The sequence below is a fragment of the Tamandua tetradactyla genome, chromosome 6, assembly GCF_023851605.1.
Source record: "Tamandua tetradactyla isolate mTamTet1 chromosome 6, mTamTet1.pri, whole genome shotgun sequence".
NCBI lineage: Eukaryota > Metazoa > Chordata > Mammalia > Pilosa > Myrmecophagidae > Tamandua > Tamandua tetradactyla.
This window is the reverse complement of record NC_135332.1, coordinates 175,701,411-175,721,495: the sequence shown is the minus strand read 5'-3', so window position 1 is coordinate 175,721,495 and position 20,085 is coordinate 175,701,411. Positions and strand designations below refer to the sequence as shown.

General features: G+C 42.7%; 1 long non-coding RNA gene across 3 annotated transcripts in view; it reads left to right on the top strand.

The window, feature by feature from the left end:
* LOC143686519 (uncharacterized) overlaps positions 1 to 19,815 on the top strand; it is a 138,896-nt gene extending 119,081 nt beyond the window's left edge. Inside the window, exons 4-6 of one of the 3 annotated variants that reach the window (XR_013177225.1) lie at positions 6,120 to 6,311; positions 13,601 to 14,119; positions 19,594 to 19,815. This is a non-coding gene — a long non-coding RNA (uncharacterized LOC143686519). Of the gene's footprint in view, positions 1 to 6,119; positions 6,312 to 13,600; positions 14,120 to 14,861; positions 15,101 to 19,593 lie in introns of those variants that run through there. The other 2 variants (XR_013177224.1, XR_013177226.1) reach the window with 2 other exon arrangements.
* The last annotated feature ends 270 nt before the right edge of the window (positions 19,816 to 20,085 follow it).

Sequence of the window (20,085 nt, the reverse complement as noted above, 5' to 3'; positions counted from 1 at the left end):
TACAGAGAGGTGAGAGGGTATCAGAGGAGGCCCCTACCTTTCTGCTGCATCGCCTGTCCTCCATCACTTCGCCGCTGTGTGGTCTTGGAAGGATGCGGACTCCTCTGTTCTCAGTGGTTTTTGTTTGCAAAATGTGGACCATAACAGTAGCTACCTTGTGAGGTTATTGTGAAGATTTAGATAAATTAACCCAGATATCCTTATTTATAGTAAACGCTTAATAGTATTTTAGGCTAACTTTTCTTTATGGAGGTATGATTTGCCTACTGTAAAATGTACAAATTGTAAGTGTCCAATCTGATTAATTCTGAAAAAAAATGCATAAACCCATGTATCTATCATGAGCATCTATATAAGGAATCTTTATTTATTTAAGTTTTTCACTTTTTTATCATGGTCACAAGTGCACAATTCAAAATTTCCCAGAAAGTTCCCTTGTACTCCGTTGGAGTTAATTCTCCATGCCCTCTCCTGCTTCACCAATCTCCTGTGGGCAATTGTCATTCTGATTTCTATCACCATAGATTAGTACTATCTGTGCTTGCATTTCATATGAGTGCAGTATGTACTGTTTTTGCATCTGGCTTCCTTTGCTCAACAAAATCCATATGAGATTCATGCATACTGTTGTATGTAGCAGGGGTTAGTCATTTTTAATTGCTGAGTGGTACTTGCTGAATATACATCACAGTTTTGGCTCATCCATGCTTCTGCTGATGGGAGTTTAGGTTCTTTTTGGTTTTGGTATTTATTAATAATGTGGCTGTGCACATTTCTGGGTTAGCCTCTTTTGAATGTACCCACTCATTTTCTTTGGGCATATGCCTGAAGAGAAAGCATTGCAGGTAGTATCAATTTTTTTCCTTTCTAGCAGCACTACCTATCAGCGCTTAAACATGCCTCAGTCTCCCCACCTTCACTGCAAGAAAAGTAGACAAGCAAACTTCCTGTCATCCCCGTTCTTCTCCACCTACTCCTCTTTCCTGCCTCTCTCCCCCACTTCACCGTCTATGGGACTTGCTGGCACACTGGGCCTGTAAAAGCTGGGCAGCCACATTTCTCGGTTGTCTGTGTTTGTTGTGTCCACGTCTTCAACTCCGATCTGAGTTCAATTTTTACTCCTTCTCTAAAAGTTCCCTTTCCAAGGTCACCAGTGACTCCTTAGACACCAAAGCTTGATTTTTTTAAACCAACATTGATATTGATGATCATTTTTCTGTTTTTCTGACATCTTCATTTTCTCCACAACGCCTAGTACTTTCTCTTCTCCTTCTCCTTCTACTTCCCCTTCTGATCCTCCTCCTTTTTCTCCCTTTTCTGTCTCTTTTTTCTGTTCCATTTGCCCATCGGTTACTTACCGCTGTTCTCAAGTTCTCTCCTGGCTCTTTCCTCCTTTCCCTGAGTGAGCTCTTCCTTGCTGCTGACCCCTAACTCCAAGTCCCCAGTCCCAGATGTGTAGCTCCAGTTTCTGACTGTAGGTCTCTAGTTGCTATCCACAGTCATGAGCAGTATCGAGCATAATGAGTATATATGAAGATTCTGGAGTCAGGTTTGAATTCCAGCTCTCTCACTTACTCTTAACCCAAGGGCAATTTACCGACAGCACAATGATGAAACCATATGCTCTGAAGCCAAATTGCCAAGGTTCAAATCTCAGACATACCCATTTGTTATTCAAGCACTTGTCATGTTTAATTATAATTCCATATTTAATCACTTCCTAGCTACTTTGCTGGAAACTAATTTATGTGGGTACTGGGATCATGATATTTTATTTACCATTTTATCCCCAAGGTCAAGCATAATTGCTTTCACATAGTAAGCATTAAAAAAAAAAAATCAAGGTAATGGTAAGTCTGAATGAATGCATGCGTTGGGTTGGCAGCAGTGGGCACGGTGGAGAATTTTAGACAGTTGGCTTTTGTATGCAGTCATGTCAGTGTTTTATTGGTAGGCATTTGAATTATTTTCCATTGTTACTAACATAGAATAAGCTGATAGGAGCATCTTTATAAGGCAGTTAAACATTTCCCTTTCTCACTTCTTCCTTGGTGTAGCATCACTAATGGAGACTACTCAAGCCATGGGCTTTAGGGTAATTTAAATATCTTGCTACATAATATACAATTTTATTTCACAAAATTTCAGCCCATTTTTCCTATGAACATCAGATCCTTGACTCTCCAAAAGGGCTGGTCCAGGGAGGTCCCAGTTACTGCCCTCAAGGACGTAAAGATCCATAGGCAGAGGCTTGAAGATCTTTTTGTCTTTACTGGAACAATAATTAAAAGACCTGAAGTTCCCAGCTTAAACAACAAAATAGGAGATCACCAGTCATTCTTCTTGATGAAAAGGGAGCTGAACCAGCTAGATTAAGGTTTCTATGAGATTAACTAGTGGATGGGATCATGGATCTCAAGACACTGTCTATCTGTCCCTAATCCACTGGGGGAGACCAGTTAGCCATCTCTACACCTTTGGCTCAGTGATCCCATATAGACTCTGCAGACCCTGCCTGCTCTGTCTTTCTCTCCTGAAGGTATATATGAGTTTATGGGAATCAAAGCTTGGATTATGAATGGGAGTGGGAGGTTTCCTTCAGCCACAGGCTTACATCTTATTCATCAAGCCAGCCTTTACCGGAATCTTGCCTTGGAGTCCCGAAAGCTTGCATAGCCCACAATAACATACACAGAACACTTGGCTTTCCATCTTATTATGGATGGTTGTATATGGGAAACCTGGTGGAAGCGGGGGGAATGGAAGATTTTAGCCACCAAAACTACACCTGATGTTCTAGGAAACTCAATTGTACATTGGTGTTTATTTAGTTTGGTTGTCTTTTCCCCATTTAAATGTCATATAATTCAGGGGTTAGAAGCAAACTTGGAGATAATTCACCCCATCTTCTTTATTGTATTAGATGGAGAAGTGGTGTGCTTAGGGCAAAGCTGGGACCCAATCAAAGGGCTTCCAACCCAATTCCTTCTTTCAAGGTCTCTAACCCCAAGAAGTCTGATGCCTTTCCACTTCTCTCCATCCTCCATCTCTTTATTTATTTGTAGTCTGGTTTTATAGATCAGGTGATTGAGGTCCGGGTTGGGGAAGTGACTTCCCAGATCATTTGGTGTGTTGGGGGCAGAGCAGGGCTCCAGAGCCCCTCCTTTAACACCACACAGGCCTGCTCAGTTTATTTTCTTGAATTGTTCAGTTTTCATTCTTTAAATTCCAAACAGGACTCAACCATCAGGAAACTCAGGGTCATTTTTCAATGTCTCACCTTTATTTTTGTTTTCATGGAAGGAGAATTAAAAAGAAAGCCAGCTGGAAAGTGAAACATTTTGCCCTTGCCTCCTGAACACGGCTAGGCCAAGTTGTAACTCAAATCGATCTTTGTACTGCTTGATCATAAATTCCTCCAAACTGAGCTGGTGTGAAAATTAATGGGAGGGCAGAATCTGGTGTCAAACCACAGAGAACCAACCATAAGACCATGCCAGAGACCCCCTCTTTATTTCTGGCCCTGACTTAAGGGGTGATGATTTATTGTTTTGTGAAGGCCTCACACCTCCTACCCCTGGCACCAGGCTCCTTTGCTCCACTACACAAAGGGTTGTTTAGCATTCCTCATTCTTTCATCCTCCTGACTTTGTATGCCAAAGATAAAAGGGTGTCTTGCATGTGATGGAGAGAGCTCACCTGGGAGGCCAGTGGCCCAGGCTCTCCACTGGCTCTGCCACTTACTGTGTGACCAGGGCCGAGGAATTCCATTACCTGTGGCCTTGGCCTCCCCATTCATAAAACTGGAAGTATGGCATTGCTGCACCTCTGGGTCCCAGGGAACATGCTCTTAGAATTACTCTTTTGGTTATTCAGAAGGCATGGCTACTTTCCTACTCTTTCCATATCCCTGGACCCATGGCTAATACTTGCTTTGTCTCACCTCTTCACCAAGGCACACCTGGGCCTGATGGAGGGATCTGGCCCTAATCATGAAATGATATGGTCCAATATTTGTACCAAGACCAGGAGGGATGGATGGGATGATAAAGAAACCAAAAATGAAAACGTTGAAAACTATTTTCAAAATTGATAAGATCCCTAATATTTGCATGGTGCTTCTGACAAGGGGTATTTCTAGGCATCATTTTGTTTGAATCTGTATAACAACCTAATGAGGTCACTAGGCCAGGCATTATGATGTTCGTTTTATAGATGAAGAAGTTTAGGTACATAAATTTATTACAGACACCTGCCATGCATATAGTATGTGGTGCTTCTGGTGGGTGGAATGGAAATGAGAAGGGAGATAATTATAAAATGTCATAAAGGAGCATCCTTATGTGGATTAGTGATAAGAATGTGGCAAGATCTGAATACCATGGTTACTCCAACTCTCTGGTCCTGAGTGCTGACCTCCCAAACAAACCATTAAACACTCTGACACCCAGAGTAACTTATCTAAGGTCGACTAACTAATACATAGTAAAAACAGATCTGATTTAAAAACTTCTAGACTGGTCTTATTTTACCATACAAAAATCTGTAATTCAAATAAGAATCAGAAACAAAACCAGATTGGATCTGCAAATATTCCTTTTACAAGATGCAATTTTCAGGTAATTAGATCGGTTTTTGTTAGAGACCTCATCATTTTATAGCCACACCAATAAGCAAAACTTTTGTAACATATCTGCTTGCTAAAGTATGGTACAGCTGGACTCTTCTTAGTCAGTGGAAACAGATCTCCAAGACTATATAATTATTTCCACACTCAGTGAGGTCAAGGGTAGTGCACTTTTGCTTGCAAAGAACTTGTGAAGTTCTAGAGACAAGTCTATGGTGTCTGGGGATGCTGGATTTCAATCAGTGCCATCAGCATCTCTCCTGGGAAAGGGCCTTTTATAGAAAAGATGAGGCTGCTCTCCTTGGAAAGACCTGCCTGCAAGGTGTCTTGCCCCTTGGTTGGTGTCTGAGAACTTGTTTGGTCAACATTTCCCTACACTGGTATAAAACTTTCCATAAATGATGAGTGGCTCACTGTGCCTAAACTGTTTATACAAACATTGTGGCTTATGCTGAACTCCTGGTTTCCTTCTAGGAATCTGGAATGTTGCTACCTGGTAGGCAGAGGCTATCTACCTGACTGGTTTCCAGTAAAACCCTGAGCACTACTTCTCTAACGAGCTTCCCTGGCAGACAACACTTTGCTGGCCTTCACCCCGTGAAGTTTTTCCTTTTGTCCATGTTGCCTTATCTCCTTTCACTGTGATAGTCTCAGTCATGAGTATGGTTACATGCTGAGTGCCCATCACCAAATCTAGGCATTGTTTTCTGGGCCCCTGACACCAGGCCCTTCCATCCCCAGTCTCTCATCCCTGTGGGAATTTCCTCCCCCTCTCCTCTCCGCTCTGTCTCTCTGGAAGACTGTGGAGAGGGAAATGGGTCAGGCTGGAATTCCATCACTCAGATGGCATCTGATAGCCACAACCTTGTTAACTCTTCTAGCTGTGATATGCATCAGAGCCTGGTCATTGCATTCTTTTTTTTTGTCTGCTCTACTGCAGAGAATGTGTTCCGGAGAAAGAAGAAGTTATTATTTACCTGTTTCCTTAGTTTTGCTGAGCACAAATCTGAAAGCATTTTGGTGAACTGAGTTAGTTGAAGAATACTATTTGAAAACAAAAACCTCTCTTATGCTCGCCATGCCCCCGTCTGCCTGCCTGGCCATCACCTACAGAGCATACCAGCACCATCATCAGCATTCAGCTCTCACGGTCTCCCCAGCACAAACTACCTTCCAACACCTTTGGCCACCTCCATCATCACAACTGAAACCATTATCATTGGTTCAGTCATTGTCAAACCCATCTCTACCACCAGCCCCACCAACCTCACCAGTGCTAACACTCCTGCTGAGTTCCCTTGTGCCCTCTGCCATCTCCTGATTACCCTCACTTCACCACCAGCCCAAGTCAGCACAGTTCATGCCACATGGTTGCGGCTCAGTCAATCCCTTGTTATTTAATAATTGAATCGCCACCACTGCCTTAACTACCAAAGTCAATGCCATAACAGCAATTTTAAAAAAGCAGGTAAACAATGATTTTTTTTTCCAGGAAAATCAAACTGCTTTATGGTGATCTGAATGGAGCAAAATTCTTCTGTGTAATAGTAGCAACAGTTTGGTCTTCAGTAATCCAGGAATGGAAAACTACTAGAAGACACAGAAAGGAGAAATCAACATCTGCCCTCAGAATAGAAATCAGTTCCAATAATCAGCCCGGCATCCTCATGTTTGGACATCAAAGGTATTAGCCAGGAGTGTAGTGAAAATCCCAGCTGGCAGAGAATTTAAATCAACCCTTCTTTTATTCCCCACCTTATATTTGGCTGTCATAAAAACCTAAGTTTTTGAAGGAAACTTTAGCATTGTTGCTATAAAAGGCATTTTAGTCTGTAGACTGGGAGATAGAAGACATGTTGGGAGTGGCTGGATGAGGGACTAGTTGATGAATATGTTTTGTCAGGCAGAGAAGATGGCCTGGTTCTTGATTTTCTCATCACTTGGACTTGAGATAGGTCTCAAGGGTCTTAGGGTCTGTGGCCATTGTTGTCCTGAGATAGAATGGAGCAGAATCCCAGGAAACGTTGATGCTCTCTCTCTGTCTACTAGCTGGTGGGACTCAGCCTTGCCTAGCTCAGAGTCAAAGACAGAGACAAAGAGTCTCATGCAGACTAAGCTCTTTCCTACAGTATGTGATTCCTACATAGGGCAGTTCTTTACTATCCTTCCACATCCCACAAGAAGCATCTGTGAAGCTCCTTGGAGAGAAGAGAGGAGACGAGATGAGTACAAAAGTGGCTCGTGCTCTAAATTCACAGACATTTGTTTCCGGCGGCTCCTGCATCTAGACTGTGAGAACCTCAGCCCAGGGCTGGTAAATTTCCACATGGGTTCAGGCTCCAAAGACATCTTAAGGATCCATCATGTGTGTTCATGATCAATAGTTCATACAAACATTCTTATTACTTGGGGGAAGATGAAGCTAAGGTAGGAGGGAAATTAGAGGGCTTGGCCAGTGCCTTAACCTAGAGTACAAAGGGGGAAAAATACTAGCTCCATTTCTCTCCCTCCCTAAACTGTATCCACTTTATTAGGTGGCCCATGACAATTCCTGAGGTTCTTGTGGAAAAGTCCCCATTATGACTCCTGACCAAGCAGCAGGGACACAGCCATAGGAGAGTGTATCCTCACCTGCTTCCTTTTCTCTGCCTCCCCCCATGCCCCGCCATGTAACTGAGTCTAATATGCTCTACATGCATTCTTAGGGATTTTCAGAGGGGAGTTTAGAAGCTCTAGGTGACATTCTGGGGCTCAGGATCACACACTTCTGGCTTTGCATTTTGCTTTGACCTTGGGGATAATTTCTGATATTTGGGGTTCTGCTTTGGAGAAGAGCTCCAGCCCCATCAGATCTTACCTTTCAGTTCAGTTCCTTGAGTGGCTCACTTTTGCTCTTGTGTCTGGGTTGTTGCCTTGACAATCATCCTCCATTTGCCCTTTGGGAACTCAACCTTGTCCTGCCCTCGCCCTGTACTGATGCATTTATTGAGTTTCCACTCAGTGCTGGGTAGTCCACTAGGAGCAGGTGCATAAAAGAATAATCAAATGCAACCAGGCCCTCCAGGAGCAGCCCATCTTGGGGGAGACCAACTTGTAAACAGATAACTGTCTTAGTATGGTAGGGTTATGTGCACCATGACTGGGAGCAGGAGGGGTAGAGGAAAGGCTTCCTGGAAGAGATGATACTGATCTGTGGTTTGGAACAGGGGTAAGAGTTATCCAGGTGAGCCACGGGTGGGAAGTGTGTTCCAGGCAGAAAGAAGAGAATGGGGAAAGGCACAGAGCATGAACAAGGGTAGCTAGTGTGCAGGAATAGATAGCATTGGGTAGTTGAAGGTGAAGTGTGTGGGAGGGAGAGACTGGGGGAGAGATGGGAGAGCCAAGCAGGGGTTAGGCTATGGAGCACCTGAGCCCCTGACCAACGAACTTTGGCTTCATCCTGTGGTCATAGGGGAAGAGAAGGAATATTTTCAGCAGGAAATCACATGGTGAGGATTTGTATTTTAAGATTGCTACCCTTTTATATACCCCAAATAACTGAAAACAGGGACTAAGACAGATAGCTGCATACCAATATTTATAGCAGCATTATTCACAATTTCCAGAAGATAGAAACAACCCAAGTGTCCATCAACTGATGAATGGACAAACAAAATCTACCTACAATGGAATATTATTCAGCTGTGAAAAGAATGCAGTTCTGATACATGTGACAATATGGATGAACCCTGATGACATCATGTTGAGTGAAATAAGCCAGACACAAAAGGACAAATATTGTAGGATCTAATTCTAAAGAAACAACTAGAATAAACAAATTCATAGGGTCAGAAACTAGAATACAAGGCACTACTGGCCAGGGTGGAGGTAGAGAATGGGAGTTGATGCTTAAATTGTACAGAGCTTCTATTGGGGTGATGTAAAAGTTTTGGTAATGGTTGGTGGTGATGGCGGCACAACATTGAAAACACAATCAAAAGCACTGAATTATATATTTGAATGTGTTCGAAAGGGACATTTTTGTTTGTATATTTGCTAATGGAATAAAATTTTTTAATAAAAAAAAAAAAAACACAGATTAAAAATTACAGATAGTGAGCCCTATCTGTAGGGCTCCATTCCATTGTAGGTAGATTTTGTTTGTCCATTCATCAGTTGATGGACACTTGGGGTGTCTATCTTCTGGAAATTGTGAATAATGCTGCTATAAATATTGGTATGCAGCTATCTGTCTTAGTCCCTGTTTTCAGTTATTTGGGGTATATAAAAGGGTAGCAATCTTAAAATACAAATCCTCACCATGTGATTTCCTGCTGAAAATATTCCTTCTCTTCCCCTATGACCACAGGATGAAGCCAAAGTTCGTTGGTCAGGGGCTCAGGTGCTCCATAGCCTAACCCCTGCTTGGCTCTCCCATCTCTCCCCCAGTCTCTCCCTCCCATACACTTCACCTTCAACTACCCAATACCATCTATTCCTGCACACTAGCTACCCTTGTTCATGCTCTGATTATACCATGAATTATAAATGATTGACCATGGTTGTAGCACCATTATAAAAATGCTTTTTCATGATTCATAACTAATGTACCACACTAATGAAAGGCGTTAATAATTAGGGTGGTATATGGGAATTCTGTATTTTCTGCATGATTTTCTGTAAACCCAAAACTCCTCTAATAAAAAATAAACAGAACATAAAAATTACTGCGTTTTGGAACTTGTATCAGATCATGCTCGAACCTCTCAGAGGTGCCCATTTCCTCCCATGGCCTCCAGTCACCATCCTGGATCTTCTTTTCTACTATCCTTTTTCATCCCAGAGCCTCACAGTCCCTTGTCACTGGTCCTGAGCACAGCATGCACTTTACCCTACTTATTCTCTCTGCCTGGAAGGCTCTTCCCCAGATTTGAACCTGCTCCACTCCGTCCCTTCATTCTGGTCTCTGTTCACATACCATGTTATCTGAGAGGACTCTCTGACCATAGCTATTCATCAGGATCTGGAGTAGAGGAGATGGCGCCCTCCAAGAGGAAAATGTGAACGGCCTTAATGAAAAGACCCTTTGCAAATATATGGGGGAAGGTTAAGGACAACAAGAGATGGTGAAGAATTGCAGCCTATTACCTGCGCACCACCTGTGGTCCCTAACCATACCTGGAGACCTTGTGATTCCCCTGCCTGGTTGGCACTTGTCCTCCAGGCTAAAGCCATTCCGGTGGCTGGGCCAAGTTTGAGGTTGCAGGCAAATCTACCTCCAACATGACAAGATCCAGACTTAGGGTATAATCGGAGGGTAGGAGGTATTAAAACATACCCTTGGTTTTATTGCTCCCTCTGCCTGTCATGGATCAGAAGATCTACCACTAGTGCCTTACCTTTTGCTTCTGAAGACTTCCCATCTTCAAATAGGAACAATTATGGCTAAGCAACTTGGGAAAGGTGGTGTCTTAAGTTTTATCAGCTGATACCAGATGACATGCTCTCAGAGGATAGCCACATGGAGACGAAGGTGGTGTCCACTCTCAAAGGGAGTACAATGCCGCCAGGGAGCAACAAATTTCATGGCTGTTCCTGGGGTCAGTTCTTCCTGGCTGGATGCTAGCCCTGGGTCCATGGCCCTGTTGGCTTTGCTCCATTCTTGGACAAGGGCGATACTTTCTAGGTGTCTTTTGAATCTCTCTCCTTGTCTTATCCTTATAGCTTCTGTACTAGAACAGGTATAGATCCTATCTCACCTGAGCTATTGCACTAGCTCCCAAGTGGACTCTCTGCCTCTAGTCTTTCTCCTTAAATATTTGAAGTGCTCTATTGGAAATTTAAATCTTTCTCTATACTCTCTCAAAATTCTTTGGTGACTCTCCTTCCCTGAACATGATAATGTTGTTTTTGGCATCAAAGCAATGACATGTTCCCTGCTCACCTTCCCTGCTCTGTTTCTCCCCACTCATTTCCCCCATCACCCTACTCCAGCTGAACTGAATTCCTTTCTTCTAGCAATCTGACCTTTGCAACTCATAGTTTTGCTCATAGACTTGATATTCTGTATTTTAACCAAGACCTATACAGGCTTTAAGAGAAAAAAAAAAAACAAGCAAAGCAAGTGTTCTAGTTTGCTAGCTGCTGGAGTGCAATATACCAGAAATGGAATGGCTTTTAAAAGGGGAATTTAATAAGTTGCTAGTTTATAGTTCTAAGGCCAAGAAAGTCTACAGAAATGTCCAATCTAAGGCATCCAGGGAAAGATACCTTGGTTCAAGAAGGTCAATGAAGTTCAGGGTTTCTCTCTCAAGTGAGAAGGCACATGGCGAACACAGTCAGGGCTTCTCTCTCAGCTGGAAGGGCACATGGTGAACATGGTGTCATCTGCTAGCTTTCTCTCCTGGCTTCCTGTTTCATGAAGCTCCCCGGGAGGTATTTTCCTTCTTCATCTCCAAAGGTCACTGGCTTGTGGACTCTGCTTCATGGTGCTGCAGCATTCTCTGCTCTCTCCGAATCTCCTTCATTCTCTAAAATGTTTCCTCTTTTATAGAACTCTAGAAACTTAACAAGACCCACCCAAATGGGTGGAGATATGTCATCACCTAATCCAGTTTAACAACCACTCTTGATTAAATCACATCTCCAGGTAGATAATCTGATTACAATTTCAAACACACAGTATTGAATAGGGATTATTCGGTCTTTATGAAATGGGATTTACACTAAAACATGGCTTTTCTAGGGTCCATACATCCTTTCAAACCAGCACAGCAAGCAAGCAAACAAAACTACTGTCCAACAGTTAGAAGGTAAAAAACGTTCTGTAGGATATCATTGGTGGATTGGAATAGAGGGATTTGGAGAAACATTCTCAGTTTACCCCTATGATAAGATCAAACCAACTGTGAAGCTACTCCTCCTTTTGTTCATCTACGCTGCATGCTTTACAAACATTATCCCATTAATCTTCATGATGTAACTATTTCCTAATAAAGAAAAAGTATGTGGGGGTGGGGGGGTGGGTAGGGAAGCAGCTAAGAATCACTAGAGCCAGGATTCTAATCAAACCAGGACCACTTAGTAGCCAAGCCCACGTACTTTCCAACCCACCCTGTTGCCTCACAGAGTCTTCTCCATGCTTGAGAGTTTTGCATTTAGAGTTGAGGCACATACCCACCTCTACCTTCAAGAAAACCAGAAAGAGAAACGAGGACCTTCCACTCTGATTTTGCAGACAGTAAAGTGGGAAAAGCATGCGCCGCGGGTCAGAAGACTTGGATGAAATCTTTGACAGCCTCAGTTTTGCGCTCCTTGGGACTAGTTTTCTCAGTCTGATTCACACTGCTTGGCCCCTCAGAAATTACTAAAGCTCTCCAGTCTCCCTAAATCCCTTAAGCTTTCAGTGCTATTGGCTTTCCCACAAAGGGACTTGGAAGAAATCCCCTATTTCCAGGGCTTGGGGCATGTGGGGGCACCAGCAATGCTTCTGCAAAGGCATTTTTCATTCACCACAGTCCCAGAATGGCACCTTAGCTTTGGGACCTCTCAAGAGGCGTCTTCCACCTCTTGTCACACTGGACAGCCCCATATTTGCACAATGTATTGGGTCATCTTTGTCTCTTGTTTTTCTGTCTGAAATGTCTGTGATTCATAGACCCTATCTGTTTCTCCAAGGTACCCATCATCATTTCCCTGAGCAGGTCTTAGGGGCCCCTTGTAAATACGTATCCTGAGTTCTCTACTGAAACTCCGGAATTCACTGTGTATATTAGCATCCTCTCCATTTCCCAAGATTCTACACTCTAACCCAGGCTTCAGTAGGATGTGCTCCCCACGCATACTCCCCCATCCCTAGAATTCCCCCACTGCAGAGTCAGAGAAGAAGGCTTCCCGTAAGACCTCTGGGAGAATGGACCTGAAATCTCACATTCCACCATATGCATACCTCATTACCAGCCAAAGGAGTCAAATGGGTAGTCACCCAGGGGAGAGCATCATAGGGATGAAGGGACCCTTTGTGAGGAAAGAGTAAAAGAGCAAATTAAGCTGATTTTGCTGAGCAGCTGCAATGGTTTGGAGTGGTCACTGGAGAGTTGTCTATAAACTCAGAGTGATGTAAACTGGAAAGGGGAGAGTGTCTGCTACACAGTGACATCTGTAGCAGCTGTGTGGCTCTGACTTCATGAGGGAAAGGTCTATGGGACAATGGGGCCAATGTCCAGAAAAAGAGGGCTCTAGCTACCAATGGTAGTTATATTTATTGAGTTTCTAACATGTTCCATTCACTTTGTTTACACGATCTCATTTTGCTCTCAAACAATTCTGCAAAGCATGTGACTGTCTCCATTTTATAGTTGAAAAATTGAGGTTTAGGGAATCTTGGCTAAGTTCACACCACTAAGATTTAGCAGTCCTTGTTTCCTTCCCTTGTTCTCTCCTTCTCTTCTTTCATTTCTTTGTTTTCACCATGCTACATGATCTCTGATGTTGGCTCAGCAAGAGAAGACTTTTATGAGTTCTGAGAACACAATTTGGCTCTCAGATACCTTAGGGACTAAGTTTAAGATCCGAGTCTTGATGATCAGCCTCCTTTCTTGCAACATTTCACATCCTCATGAGGGCTCATCCTTTTGAGTTCCTCTGTGGCTACCATACTAAAATTTCCATAATTCCATAAACAGAGCTGTGTAATCCCTTCCTGAAGCTGGGCCTTTCCACATGTTGTTTCCTCTACTGAGATATAGTCAGTTAACAGGTTAAGGTGCAGTTAAAATAAAATAGTTTTAAAAACAGAAAAGTCAGAACTTTCTTTTTCTTTCATAAAACATGTAGAGGCAAGCACTTCAAAGCTGGCAGGGCAGTTCTGGTTCACAAGAACATCAGATCCCAGGGGTGGTAGTTGAGTTATGTACCCCAATTTAGGCATGTTTTAAATTTTAATCCAAGTAATTTGCACTATTGTAAATTGGACCTTTAAATTTTTTTTTTCAGTTAAAGTGAGGTCCACCTGAATGAGGGTCGGTCTTACTGGATTCTTGGAGGCCTTATAAAGAGAAAGCCACAGGAAAGAGCCAGAAGCTGGAAGCCAGAAGTTGGAGGGAACATGCAAGAGAAAAGAGAGGATACTGCATGTGACCAAAAAAAAATCCAAGGAACCCCAGAATTGCCAGCAGTCAGAACACGACCGACCCTGGAACAAGCAAGCCTTGTAGCCTCCAAAACGACGAGACCAAAAACTTCCATTGCGTCAGCTCGCCTAATGCGTGGTATTTACCACGGCAGCCTGGCACAACGAGACATCAGGGTTCTTCCACTTCTTGGTCTCCCAGTCCCTGGGCCGCTGCGTTTGCTGTGTGGTTGAAGCTGGCTCTCACATGCCTACCTTCTAGCCTATGGGAAAGGGAAGGAGTGTCCAGGTCAAAGGATTTTGTTTTTCAGGAGATGACCCGGAAGTTGCATTCATCACTTGAGCCCACATCTCATTGTTAGATAACCACACCTAGTTGCAAGGTAGGTGGATTCATGTAGGCTCTGGCTGGGCAGCCTTGTTCCCAGCTAAAACCCAAGAGGATTCCTTTACTGAAAGGAAGGAGAGGAGGATGGCATGGGGGTTCTGGGGAGAATCTACCACACTTCAATTCTCTGCTTCCATTTTTTTCATTTACTAATTATCCTGTGGCGATGTCACTTTGATTATCTCCAGGCAACTTACCTGTTTCTTCAGTGTTCCTATATTGCTCTCCTCTGTCCCCGATACAGCATTTCTCAAATGACCTCAACCCTCCCCTGTTTACTGGCTCCATGTACACTTTGAACAAATTGAGAGCAGAGACCCTGCCTTATTCATTTTTACATTCCTATTCCTCTCAAAATCCTTGTACAATAGGTTTATCTGAGAGAAAGCGAATAAGGTAAAGTTTGCTTAGGAGCGTCATTAAATAGAATACTGCTGCAGGATTTCAAATGATAAAATGATAGTTCAAATGGACTTTAGATAATAATAACTCACATTCACATAATGCTTGACTGGTTACCAGGCAATTTCACCCAGGCGGTATTTCTTTTTAATTCTGAACCTCACACCAAGCAGTGAGGCTGACAGAGCAAACTATATTGTTATCCTGCAGCTGAAGAAAACTAATGGAGAGTTTGAGGCTTGTGTAAGTGACATAGCTAGGAAGTAGAGAGGCATGGACTTGATTTTTCTGATCCCATAAACTGATAACATGATAATCCACACTCCATCTCTCAGCCTTGTAGGAACACCATGATTCTTATACGTCAAGGCCCCCTGAAAACCACTCCACCCTTTCTGCTCATCATGTTAATTCCATCCACTTTGCTTCTAACCACTTAAGTGTTGTCGCTTGGCCTCTGCCATCTGGGCTTCTATCACCCCATGACGTTAAGAAATCTAGTTCCATGCAGCAGCCTCTACTGGATGGCCACCACAGGGCTCTCACCAGGAAGTTTCTCATCTCCTTAATGAAGAAAATGTACTCAGGGTTCTCTTAGGAAACCGAGTCAGGTGTGGGCTCTCAGGCTTTATATAATAAATTTATTCTAAGCATTTCTACCTTCCTGAGCCTTCTCATTTTGTCTTCAATATTTTATCCAATATATTTTGATTTCACCATATCATTTACTAGAAATAAACTCCAAGTTTAGGCTTAAGATGCCATCCCATCAAACTGTTAGGATTGATTTCTAGTATCCTTGCTAAAACATGAAAAATTTTGACTATTTTTTGAATCCTATCTTATATTTCCACCACTGCTTATGATCTTGCAATATGTAGTAGGGAGTTCCTGCAATTCTTTTGGTGTTATGGAAATTTATTCTCAGGGCAGGGCTTAGACATTTTTATTGGCCTAGGAGAAATAAGGATCGTAGCCGAGTTGATGGGATGGTCTTGGATTCAGGTATATTCTTTGGGAAGAAGAGGTGCAACTCTGAAGAGGTGCATAAAATTTCCTTCTGATACTCATATCATAGCCTATGTACAGGCAAACTTCATTTAGTTTACCAAAATGCAAGAATGTATCCTGAAATTTGCCAAAATCTGAAGGATGACAGCTTTCATGGTCGATTCATGCTTTTGTATGATGAAAGTACAGTTTATCTGTCTAGATTTTTGGTAACTTGATCCAAACTCCCTCTAAATTGCAGAACTTGTCAGTGCTTTACATTTTTCCATGTCATAGATGTAAACTTGTAGATACTTTCTTCATTGCCATTCTTCCAAGGTGATATTTCCCCCATTATTTCTATCTTGGGCTGGATACAGGTTCTGTGGGTCTTGAAGCTTTAAAAATATTGGAATCAGTCTTTAAGGAAAAGAAAATTTAATTTAAAATACAAAATTAGGTGCCTGTTTTGGGGTAATGAAAATGTCCAAAAATCGATTGTGATGACAGCTATATGATGATACTGTGAACCACTGATTGTGTATAATTTGGATGATTATATGGTATGTGAAGATATAATATATCTCAATAAAATTACATTAAAGATCAGGTATAGGGCCTTGGAATGGACTTATCAAATGAGGGTTCCTAAAGCTTTAACCTTATCGATTTCATGATTCATCTGTTTCCACTCCCATCGTCATGGAAGAACACATCTCTCAGAGTCTCAGGAGGGTTTAGAACTCTGTGTCACTTGTATTCTGTGTACTTGGCTGATGGTACGTTAAAATAAGGAATGACTCCACGATCATTGTTTGTTGAACTGCACAATATTCCAATCCTGGTACTATAATAAAATTACCAGAGTTGCCTTCCAATGAAAGATGATTACAATATAACTGGTAAGTGTTCAGAGATAATTTCCCAGATTTTGATGTAATTCATTTCAAAACTTGTAATGCTGGATTGTTGTTCAAGTGAACACATATCATAGTTTCATGCAGTAACATCTGTCTCATACGACTTCATATCCTTGTTTTGATGATTAGGATTGTTTATTTTAGGTTCAACCAAGATTGCTCTAAAACTGTAATTATAGCTTTATATTGCTCCAGCAGCTTGTGATACTTTTAAATACAAAATAGACCGAATTCTTGCTTTTTGGTGACTTTGTTTTCTAATAGTGTTGTGTAGGACTTTGATATCAGAACAGATATTCTTAAAAGTACTCCCTCTTCAATATTGGAGTGGTCATCAGATGATCTGGCCTGTTCAGTGCATTTGGAGTGATTGGAGCTGAGCCACTGGCCATTTTCTCCTTGGCCTGCCACCTTTCGAGCTATGAGAGAACTTGAGAAAGGCAAAGCTCCCGGACTCCTTGTCCTGCTTTCCCCAACCACCCACATGCCACTTGCCTTTCTGAAAGCCAAGAACCACTGCCTCAGCACAGGTCTGCTAGGGTTGTTGAGTAGCCTCTCTAGAGAGTTTTTGCCTCATTGGAACACACAGCCATCCATGATTTCCAATTTTATCCACAGAAGTCCAAACTGGAGCTGGAGTCAGACTCAAACACCCTCATCTTCGTTGCTTCTGCCATGTCCACTCTTGCTGTGGTCCCACTCACTTCTAAGGTGGGGCACGACTGCCTGTTCCTTCCTTAATCTACCTTGACTCAGTTTTACCACTCACTTACCGGAATGCTTCAAAAAAGGCTTTCAGACAGTACCCAGAACATTCTTTCTTAAATGTCCATTCAATCATGTGTGGACTAAAATGTTGATGGATTGTGGTTGTCTTCTTAAATCATCAGGAATTAACCACTTAGGCATGCACTTTCATCAGCAGTGACCACTGTGTTGTGTTACCATCTGAGCTGTAGAGATGTAGTAAGAACGCCAAGTTTACACACAAATGATGGACCAATAATCCACACCCATATTTTCGGGTTTCAATTCACTTTCCCCTTTCATTGCTCTAAAATATTTCCTGCTGTTTAAAGGTCTTTGGAAGACACCAGCAGTGGATGCTGAGAGTGTCTGAAGTAGAGAAGAGTATTAAAAATTTTTTTTTGGTTAGCAGAATTGGGGATTTTTCTAGCAGGCTTAGTGAGAGTATGATAAATGGACATAGAAGGCAAAGGACAAAGTTTTGGCTTTTGGCCATTTGCTGGTTAGGTTAAAGCCCAGGGATTTCCAGCACGTCACACCTAAATGATTTAAGCTGCTTTTCTCCAAATACTGGCGGCTGACAGTGCTTCCATTTCTGCTCATAATTTCACAAATCCCAATTTCTCAAAGGCAACTATAACTGTGTTCTTATTATAGTGGCATTAATGTGGGAGGTGGGAAATGGCTTCTTTATTATTTTGATGACAGTCCTGAGGGGGAGCCAGAAAATATATTTCTTCATATACTTTGATCTGTGTGCAATTTTAAATGTCTTAATACATCTCTAATATTTTGATCCAAATGGCACTTTCACTTGGAGTCATTTGACTCTGTGTGGAGGCGGGAAGGAGGCAGGAGGACAAACAGGCATCTGGGAGGTGCTGCCTGGCCAGGGCTCGGTGGGGGAAGGCTAGGGAAGGGGATGCGCTCCAGCCCCTGAGCCCCTCCACCCTTTTACCCACCCCACTAAGAACGTGCTTCTTGTCTGTGCTTCTTTCATGCTTTGGTTTGGTACTCTGCTATTTTTAGAAAAAGAAATATAAGCGTATTTATCAGTACTCTACTGTTACTTCAGTATTTAAAGGAAAGAAAATCTGAGATTTGAATTATTTATGTCCTGAGACATACCCAGAGAGCTATATTCAACATTAAAATTTCAAAGCAACCAAAGTGTATTTGTTCAGAAAGCATTCTGGTCACCTCTCTCCCCATTTTTTAAAATATATTTTTATCGAGATATATTCACACACCATAGAAGTCATCCAAAGTACAGTCAATGGTTCACAATATTTCCTACAGTTGTGTATTCACAACCATCATCATTTTTAGAACATTTACATCGCTCCTGAAGAAGAATAAAAGAAAAAAGAAAAGCTCCATACATCCTATACCTCTTACCCCTCTCTCTTGCTCACCACTAGCATTGAAATCTACCCAATTTTAAGGCTTACAATAGATAGGTTAGCAGAGACAGTGTAGTATAGATATATTAGTAGAAAAAAGCAAAATATCCAGAAGCAGATCTGTAAAAACATGGGCAACTGACTTTTTTTGCTTGTTTCTATGCTTGCCATATAGTTATGCAGTCATTATCAAGGCTCATTGCTACTGGATTACGGTTCTGCCAACTCGGGTGTTTCCCTCCGGCCACTCCATAATACCAGACTCCAAAAGGAAACATCTGTATAATGAATCAGTAGTCACGGTCGTTTGTTAAAGCCTAATTTCTCAGTTACACCGCCTCCCTCTCATCTGTTCTTTCTCTCAATCTTCAGGGACAACTGGGCAATGACCATTTCAACTTATTCTTTGCTGGAAAGTGGTGTTGACCTGCTGGGGTGGAGGAATGAATCTGGTTGTTATTCTTGGAGAGACTGGGAGTTCTGGGTTTCAGGAGTTATCTGGCCTAAGCTCAATCTGGAGGTCTTAAATTTCTGCAAAAAAAAACTTACTAAGAAAAACTTTTATAGGAACTTAGATAGGAATACTGCTCCCTAGGATTTTCAGGAATACTGCTGCTTGGGGCCTGGCATGTTGTGCCCTCCCCATTTTAAGCCCTCTTACATGATACCTTGCAGTATCTTGATCGTTGTTTGAATTCCCATGTCCCAGGTTCTCTAAGAATAGTTCTAGTGTTTTTCAGTCATTCGTATTTCCACTGGAGCCAGGTCTACCCAGTTTTCTAGTGCATATTCTTGCTAGAGGTGTTTAAATGGGAGGGGGTGGAGCCTAAGGGAAGAAGGAGGGGAGGGGGCTGGGGAATTGGGGAGGAAGGTGGAGGGAAGGTGGAGGGAGGGTAGAAGGAAGGATGGAGGGGTCTGAGCAGTCTTAACTCCCACCCTTCCCTGGAGGCCGGCCACCCCCTCACCAGAGGGCCACACTCACGGTTCCAACATTTGTTTCCCTCTAGGATAAGAGGAAACTCCTGCCTTCAACCAGGACAAGTTATTTTAACCAGGAAGAGTTATTTTAACCAGCACGAGTTATTTTAAGTGACACCCACTTCCACATTCTTCCCGGAGCTCCTCAAGTCCAAAGAGATGGTCAGCCTGGAGCGTGGCGCCCTCTTGGCCTCCGAGGCCAGGCCAGCAGATCGTGGCAGCCACACCCCATGTTTTCCTGAGGCCCAGATAACTGCATTAAATACCTACCAGTACCTGCACGATCTTGGGCCATCTTTCCAAAACCCCTCCATCAGTCTTGTCCCCTGACCCTCCTTTCACAGATGTGGGCACTGAGCCTCAGAGGTCAAGCTGCTTAGCAGGGGGTCCCAGGGCTGGTAAGTGTCAGGACGGACTTGAACTTAGGCCTGCCCTTTTCAAAGCACACGCTCTTTGTGCTATGCTATGGGGAGGAGACTTACCCTCACTGCATGATAAATGGGGTGGGGAGCACAGGTAGA